This window comes from Astatotilapia calliptera, chromosome 2, assembly GCF_900246225.1.
Source record: "Astatotilapia calliptera chromosome 2, fAstCal1.2, whole genome shotgun sequence".
Classification (NCBI taxonomy): Eukaryota; Metazoa; Chordata; class Actinopteri; order Cichliformes; family Cichlidae; genus Astatotilapia; species Astatotilapia calliptera.
The window spans coordinates 24,522,704-24,531,855 of record NC_039303.1 but is presented as its reverse complement, the minus strand read 5'-3'; the positions used below and the strand labels follow the sequence as shown (position 1 = coordinate 24,531,855).

The 9,152-nt window shown below is 38.9% G+C and overlaps 1 long non-coding RNA gene across 3 annotated transcripts; it reads left to right on the top strand.

Moving 5' to 3' along the window:
- Nucleotides 1-2,112: 2,112 nt before the first annotated feature.
- Nucleotides 2,113-5,525, top strand: LOC113029241 (uncharacterized). 3 transcript variants are annotated; one of them, XR_003273373.1, is made up of 4 exons: nucleotides 2,113-2,289; nucleotides 2,404-2,554; nucleotides 4,815-5,268; nucleotides 5,351-5,525. It is a non-coding gene; the product is annotated as an uncharacterized LOC113029241 (long non-coding RNA). The 3 variants fall into 3 exon arrangements; XR_003273372.1 differs by having other exon boundaries at nucleotides 2,404-4,885; nucleotides 4,969-5,268; XR_003273371.1 differs by having other exon boundaries at nucleotides 2,404-5,268.
- The last annotated feature ends 3,627 nt before the right edge of the window (nucleotides 5,526-9,152 follow it).

The window sequence follows — 9,152 nt, the reverse complement described above, 5'->3', positions numbered from 1 at the left end:
TGTTACTTTTGGGAGGTTCGCTAGGCTCTTTTAACTTTACCAGACTTTATTTTACTTTAATTGTCCTGTCCCTGAGCACAGAAAATGTTCCCTTTCTTCTCCCAGATGCAATCTCAGTTGGTTTTATAGTTTTCATTGTGCAGGCTACAGTGGCTTCCACTCCAGAGGATGATTAAAGAAAACACTGTCTTTAATAGCGTTTGAAACTACTTCTGACACAGCATCTTTTTGAGGAGAGCAGCCAAATATCAGTAATTTAAGCTGCCTCGCTTTATTGATGTAATATATAGAAGGTTGGAAATATACACAGAGGAAACAAAACGTCTAAAACGAAAAGTCTTATTAACCTTTTGTGTGTTTTAATTTAACACTTACAAGATGTACTAGTCTTAAACCGGAGTCCCTCTAATGGGATAGAGTTTCTACAGTCCAATCATGAAATCTTTGCATGATTACATACTTTAGTACGCCCAGGAAATAAAACTGATAGTCGTTTAGCCGTTTACGGTCTGCCTCCTATACATCCTGAGAGCTTGAATTGCACAGGTAAAATGCCAATTGTCTCTTTCCGCCTCCTGCCTCAGAACACAGTTAAAGTTTAGCCATCTGTTTCCACACATGACCTTTCTTTTTAATTGGCTAAATTAGAGGAGAATGAGGAAGACTGGCTGGATGCTCACTCCTGTCCAATTCTAATATTGAAGAAACAAATGTTATTTACAGTGACAAATAGCACTGGGGAGCTATGTCTGTGTCAGCTGCTTTCCACCTGGCCATGTTGAACACCTGCCCAGAACCAGTTTGGTTCACTGCAGATGGCTAAGGTGAGCGTCCCACCTTCAACAACCTTTCCTGCAGGCAGGATTAATTCCTGCTCTCTGATAATAACGTCCTGGAATAATCAGATATGAGTATCTTCAGAGTTTAATGAGAAACAGAGTTGATGACGATAAACAGAGAACATTAGATTCATAAGCAACACTGTTATGTGCTTGCATGGCTAAAAGGCAGGATTTGTTGTTTCAAATAATAGCTTATTTCTTGCAGTAATAATAAAAACAAACACATGGTCTTGATGGAACCTATATAATCCTACTTCATTCAGGCTTCTGTGCTGTTTCCACAGAGGTGCTGTGCTTGCTGTGGCAGCTAATCATGCAGCTTTGTATTCACTGCTAAATCACTCTGGAGTTGTCAATGCGACTTTTGTGATTTAAAAAGAATCAAGGATAATGCTCTCACACTGATAATCATTTGGTGTCTTTCAGTCGTCTAATTAAGGCACTGTTAGGGTAGCATTAATGCACAAACAGATAGGCAGCTATTTATTATAAACTATTCATCTGATAAGCTTGTTACTGTACACAGGAGATTACATCACAGCGATCGTGCTTTTTAACCAGAAATTTGTGTTTAAATGGTTCTCAGCAAAACACAGACACATTTACAAAATGCAGTAATTACATATCATGGGAATTGGTTCTATTATTGACCCCACCCACCCCCACCCCCCCCACCCCCCAAAAAGAGGAGAAAAATTAAAGGTTGCTGTTTGTGGTTGACCTACTGATTAATCCATTTGTATGAAATATATGTAATCGTCTATTACAGTAAATGATCTATTTTTATATTAAATTAGTTAATCGCAGGTCAAAAATTCTCAAAGCAAACCTGGTTAGAAAGGTTTGTAAGCATTTATAACCTCAGACTTCACTCCACATGGCTTGCCATTTATAGTTTAAATTCTGATGTATTTTCATCATGTTTGAAGGAAGAGGAATCCGGGGAAATGCCAGGAGCCACTGTTCTTTTGATAACCAGACAGCAACAAAGCTAAGACAAACTCGGTAACAAAGCAGAGCATCTCCTGTGTGCCTTCTTGTTGTTCTCCTGAACAAGCTGAACCTTATGAAAAAACATGGGGCTTGCAAAATAACTGTGACACCTTCGCGTAAGCTTCATGAAATACTCAAAGACAAAAAGCTGGTGCCAAAATTCCGATCTCATTATTTTATTGCCAACAACTGTACTTGGCTCAGAAGAGGTTGTACCGTTGTCATGACTGTGGCTCGGGACTTAGCTACTATGTGTTGCTAGTGGGCAGAGGTTTCAGGGTCATGCATGGACATGCCTCAAGGAAGGTGCGCACTGAAGCATTAGACACAGCTGGTGCTTGCCAGGGCACGCCTCAAGTTACAAGCAGGAATGAGAGGTCATTTTTGGACTAAAACTGTTGGAGATTAAATGTGTTTTCCGGTGCTTTGGAGGAAGTGCGTGCGCTAGCGACTGGTAAGTATACTGTAGATTAACCTTGGTTCGCAGGCTAAAGACTAAGAAAGGATGACAAATGACTTTGAAAGACTGCTCTTGACCACCAAACCATCTGTCAATGTATCCCCTCAGAGCACCAACGAGAAATACAGTGGAAAGCACGGCAAAGCAGATCTCATCAAGTAATGTATAGCAGCAATACAATGAACGATGAAGGGTAGCCCAGGGGTAATCGATAATTTGAGCCACCAATCTGTTCCAGGTGCTTTATGATGTGACTGAGGTAATTATCACCAGATCAATGAAAGAGTTTGTTGTACACACGAGCTGGAGAGGAAGGCATAATTGCTTTCTGCTACTGAACTGATTTTATTTATGTATTTTTCCAACCTGGGAAAAGGGGTTAAAAATGATTCTCTCTAGAAGCAGGAAGATAGTGTTTGCCCCTTGCTATTTGTTCCCTCAGGGTTCAGGAGCAATATTCTGCGATATCTGTGGTTTTATTTGCATTTGCATGCATCATTAAGCACTTACAAAGTGGCCTTTGGTGATTCTTGGAGCAAAGAAAAATGCCCAGAGTAAAAAAGCGAAGGAAAAAGAGAAAAGGGAGTGAAAGGAGAGGATGTCCGAAAAATAGGCAGTTCATTTGAGAGAGGGAGAGTGAAGCTCGTTCTTTCAACTTGTATGTCTTTAAAAGAAAGAAACATTTCCAGCCAAACTATACAGGGTTTAAGAAAATGAACAATTTGTGAATTGTGAAAAAAAAAAACAATGTAGAGAGACTGGATCAGCTAAGGGATTGTTTTATTGTGACTGACTGTTTCTCTGTAAGGCAACTGATGACTCTGGGCATTTGAAAAGGTCATGCAGCAGCTTAATGGGTCAGTTGTGAACTTGCTGTTTGTTGTTTAGCAGGCTGGGGATCAGTAAATCCCAATCAAGGGGTCCAAGAACCAACACAGGAGCTCCTTTTGCATATGCCAGAGGGAACGTGAAAAGATTAGCTCAAATGGAAAAAAAAGAAGAAGAACAGAAAAACGGAAATTTTCAGTGAACTTTCAGCAGAAAGGTTAATTAGGGGTAATTAATAACTAGCAGAAACAGACAGCCTGAAGATATGCATAAATGATTAAAATAGATAAGCTGAATGTGGTCCAGAAATGGTTAAATAGCAGTTTAGAAGGGGGCTAGAAGTAATTTAATGGACATTTTTAAACCTACGTTAACAAATAAATAGCTCAGCTTAATGCAGCCTAAACAATTCAAGGAGATAGGTGTTTTAACGATGTCTGCTTTTATAGAGGAAAGTGTTAAATAGGGACTATTTTAGTTCAAAAGAACATTAGAGTTGGTGTTAATGGAGGGCCCATCTGACAGGCCTGTGGGAGCACGTAAAAATGAAAAAGGTTTGGTGCCACTGTGTTAGACGGTTGGGTGAGCATTTTCAGATGCTCCTAATAACTTAATAACGAATCATAGTAAACAGTCTTTCAGCCCAGCCAATCTTGTGCTCATCACGCAACAAGCTGTAAACACAATACTGACATAAAATCACCTCAGTGACACTGCTGATTAAGTGAAAGTGTTAGCAAAAAAAATAAAAATACAGAGTTTGTCTATGACGCCCACATCCTGGAGAAATATCTGGCTCATGAGTAGTTAAATGTTCCATTATGTTCATCATCTAGTGACAAACTGTCCGTGCAGATTGTGATTTTTTTCTACTTTTTTCTCTCTCTTTCTCTATTTTTTTTTAAACCTTTTTTAAACAGCTCCCTGTTGCGAAAGGAAATTAGGTTAATGAGAGCAGTGAGAGTAAACCAAATCATCCCATTCAAAACAATGAGGTGAAAAAAGTAAAATGGTTCATATAGCTGAGAGGAACTCTAGTCTTTCATGTGGTCCAATCACCACAAAAGACCTGTTTCATGTCGTATTGACACTGAATCAGTTTTTTATGTAAAATACAGATTGCTGCGGCATTGAAGCACTGAAACTCTCGACTTCACTGGAGAAATTAAAGTTGGCTACTGTGTGGACTTAATTTGAGGTTATGTGCAGGCTAGATATTTAAAAAAAAAAAACATTTCTGAAAGGAAGGATGAAAGATGACAGGAGTCATGATGAGCTCAGAAGGCGTTGAGTTAGAGGTGAGAGATTGGTAATAGAGGTATTTGGGTGGTGGATGACCCTGAATGGGTGAAAACATCTGAGTTTTTTTTCTGTCAGACTTCCTCTAGATCAGGGTTTTCATCAGGTAAAAACATTCACTTTGATATCCATTTCTAATGCTGACTGGCCTTTTATACCTTTACCTAATAATGTTCTGTGACACCACAGCTCCCCAGCATCATACTGCTTTGTTGCAGATGATTCCCTCTGCAACTTACCCTCCTGTCTGTCCTCAACACTAATTCTTCTGTTGTTAATATTGATAAGAGCTTTAATGTCTTGCCCGAGCCAGAGTTCTCTAATATATATCATTCATTATTGGGTCCTGCCAGTGCTCACATTAATATTTAAATAAGCTTATTATACACCAGGTGGCATCTAAAGTATGCTTATGATGTAACCTATGGAACACATCTGCTTACCTGAGCAGAGCCATGCGAAGGTGAGTGACCATATATATATATATATATATATATATATATATATATATACATATATATAATTTAACCTGTTAATATCCAACAGGTCAGTGGGAGCCCGTGTAGTGTTTGCTTTATGCCATGCACTGAACAGGTAAATTTTCAGAAACTGCAAGATGTTACTTTTCAAATGATGTTTTAAATGTGTCATGGTCGGACGGTCCTTCCCAGAGCGACCTGTCTGTGTGTGTATGTGTGTGCTTCTCTCTCTCTCCTCCTCCACCCAGTGGCTGACACACCTGCACCTAATTTGCCATCCAGCTGTCACTGATCATCCTCGTTGTGGACTGAGGTACTTAACTATGTGTCTGGATGGCAGTCGACGCTGGATTGTACTGGAGGCTCGGTAGTAAAGAGTGTTTTCTTACTTTTAACATAGCCTTAGCCGGCTACCCTTCTCACCTGTAGCTGTCGTCACTTGTTTATAGGAGGAAGTGATACGGAGCAGAAGGTTGGAGAGAAGGAGTCCGCTGGATTAAGCCCTCGGAGGAGAAACACACTCAGATAATCACTTGGGAGACTCACCTGCACACCACTGGGAATTTGGAGATGATCACCGTTGGATTTTTGTACTTCGCTTTGTGACTGTTTTGAGCACTGTAAATAAACTCACTGTTTGCTTCGCATCCAGAGCTCCGCGACTGAGTCTGTATTTCCCCCATTACCCGTGACAAAATGTTCCTTTTGATCTTGAAGTTTTTATTTATTTATTTTTTGCAAAATAGCAAACAATCTGTAATTATAGGATCCTTAACCTCAAAGGTCAGCAGTTGCCTGGTAGATGTTAACAGGTTAAAGCACTTAACCTAACTCGAATCCATAAAACTTAAAAAGACGTTAAACAATATCCTGGCAGGCCAATATTACTGGGCCCTATTACCTTTTCGCCCATATATCCGTATCTGCATTTATAACAGCCAGTAGGGGAGGACTCTGCAACCTCCCTTTTTGTAGCACACCTGTATGCCACAAACACAACAATCAGCTCATCCAAGCAGTGGTGCAGAGTGTCACAAAGTAATTAATGACCTATTGCTATCAAAAAAGGTGTCTATTTAAAATGCATTGTTATATTAGTGAGGACTCAAAAATAACTACACCTAACAAATGTATCTAACAGAAAAAATAGATATTGACCAACATATCTGATTTTCAAATCACTAAACAATTCACACACGTGTCCCAAATGCAAAAAACCGGAGAAATCTTCATATAAAGGCTTGTTAATTTCGAAGGGTGCAGAAGTCCAAGCATTAACTAGTGTGCATATGTCCCCACAAACCATCAACATCCACAACCACCAGTGATGGTGACATTGTGTAATTGTTTTGGTGTACATGGAAAAACTGTTTAATAATTTCACTCCAGAATATTTGAGTTTTATGAAGCAAATATGCCAGAATAGAATAACTAATGTTAGCTTAGAGTTTAAGTCATCCACAACAAGATGGAACCACAACACAAACTCCAACAAACCCCGTGTAAGCAGGGGAAATACAGAAAAGTGTATTTAGTTTATCAGCCACAGGTTGCAGAACAAATCCACTGTGACTATGCGAATTAAATGTGTTTTCATTTCTCACAGTATGGTGTAAGACTTGTAATGTTTATGTAACAGTGCTATTTTATTTACTTTTTTTGTAGCACATAAGAACACTAACACCAACTGACACTTTTGCAACATATCTGCCCAATCTGATGATTTTCATTTTATTCCTCACATTTTTTTTAAATCTGAAATTGATGAACAGTCCTTATGTTGTTTACCTTAACACTCCCAAACACAACAACATAATTTCAGTTGTTGTGATGAGTCCATCTCTGTCTGCTCTGCGTGGTAGAAATTTGCAGCAGTCCCTGTAATACATTGTAAATGTGATTGATGCTCACAAAAGCCTTCTAAGACAGTAGTGCAATCAATTATGCTTGATTTATTGTCTTTGAAGTTTCAGTATGCATTGTGTAGCATTTGTAACAACAAAAACTTTCTGTGCAGACTTACAGAAACATAATCATTCTTCAGCCATACACCCCCCAACACACACACACACACACACACACACACACACACACACACACACACACACACACACACACACACACACACAGTAGAATCAAAGCTCCCAAGCTGCACTCATCATATTTCATTACTATAATTCACAATGAAGTCATTCTTTTGAATTGAGTGAGGAAAGGCCGGTTTTTGTCCTAACTTAATTAAAACTCCGGCATATCTTTCTGGGCAAGGCCTTTTTTTTTTCTTCCTCCATGACTCAATAATCAACAGAAGTAAATCATCTACAGTCTATTGCATCAGTCGCCAGCAGGCTGGAACAAATGCAAAAAATAAATAGACCTACTCTGGCATGCCCTGAGTTACTGGCAGGAGCTGCAAGGTTACTCTGTGACACACTCAGAGGCACCTTTAGACTACACGGCTAAAATTATCAGAGAGAAAGTCTGTTTAAAGCGCTATGATCTATGGCGGGCTGGTCAGATGTTAATGCTAGCTGGTATATATTATTGTGATGGCAACAGCTGTGGCCAGAGAAATTATGTTTTTGATTTTTCCTTCTGTCAGCTGGTCCCATTCTCCTGATCGTTGTAACACTTTAATGTCTTGTGGGACTTTCTTCTAATCTGGCACTAAAATTCACTTGGACTCAAGGATGAAGTGATTGCATTTTGCTAGTCAAAGGCCAATATTACCACACATAGCCCCCAAAAATTTGACCATGACTCAAAACCTCGCTCTATAATTATGGCAAATTTTCATATAAATTACTAAAAAAAATTATTTGAAAACATCTGAGCTGATGAAAGTGTAATGGAAGTGTGCACATTGCAGGTGAGGTAATATGAGAATTATATGCCAAAAATGGCAATTTCATAAAATGAATATGTAATATGTAAGATATACATGAGATCTTAAACTTTGTATCCAGCCGTTATAGCCATTACTCAGTGCTATAACTCAGGAAAACAAGGAGAGACTGACGACATTTCACATTTTTGGGGTGAATTGCCGACACTAATCTGAGTTACCCATCAATTAAATTGATTTAAAGTCTTCCCCAAACATATTATAGGAGTCTGGACAGACATGAATGTAAATTGCAACTTAATATGTTGGCAAAGGCAAGCAAACATGAAGCAATATTTGTAGTTTCTTCCTATGTCCTCCTATGATTATATATACAATGCCCTCCGTGCTGCCAGCTACAGTAATTGCTGAAGGTGATTTAATGGAACAATGTGACCATTTCCTCTCCTGTGCAGGTCCCATTCCTACAATGTTGTCCTTGTAAATTAGGTGTGCACCCGAGATTAATGGTTAACAGCAACTATTCCAAGAGAAGCATCATCAGTAAAGCATGTAATTAAATGGTTGTCTCATTTACTTAGCAAACTAATGTAGCTGAAACACAAGCTAACTTCATTAAACCATACGAAATGTCAGCCCCTCTGATTTTACAGAGGTTTTTCACCAATATTCAGATACTAATGTGTGCAGGTGTAAAGTCACATTAATTCCAGATGTGAAAGGTGTTGTTAGGCAATCTAGACTTATTTTACATATAGATATATATTTCCTCTAAAGTAGCACGTACTGTACAGTTTGATGGCAAAACAATCTTGGATATTTTTAGAACCTGTTTTTTCTGAAATAAAAAAAATAAAAAAAAACAATCCTCAAATTAATTGCTTCTATCAGCTGGTTCAATTCCTGAGCTGCACTGCAAAAGACAAAGTGCCGAGCCAAACACGGTGCCCTGTTCCATCAATCATCGCTCTGTATTAACTACCCCACCTCCCATCGCAAAGAAAACAATTAAAGTTAAACTTGTTGATTTGTTATGGAAGGCCATAAATCACGCTGGTCTGTGGAACCCACCATCTCCTGGGGCCCCTTTTCAAGTTCCTCGATCAGCGAGCCGAGGTTAGAAAGCAACGCTTTGAACTAGTCTGATGCCGTTTGGTTATTTATTTATTTCCTTGTTTGTTTTGAATAAAACTGTTGTCGCTTCAGTCACCTTAAAATATGCTGAATTAAAGCTCTTTACGTGAGCTCATAAGTACTGTACGTGCACATATAGATAAAAAGCTTACATTTTGAGGGGTGGGGGTGGGGGGGGCAAAAAAAAGACACTTTTCAGAGAGACACTGAAGTCTTGAAGATTATGGCATCTCTGTAGCTTTCTACTTCTCCTAGCTAAAGCACAGTGACAG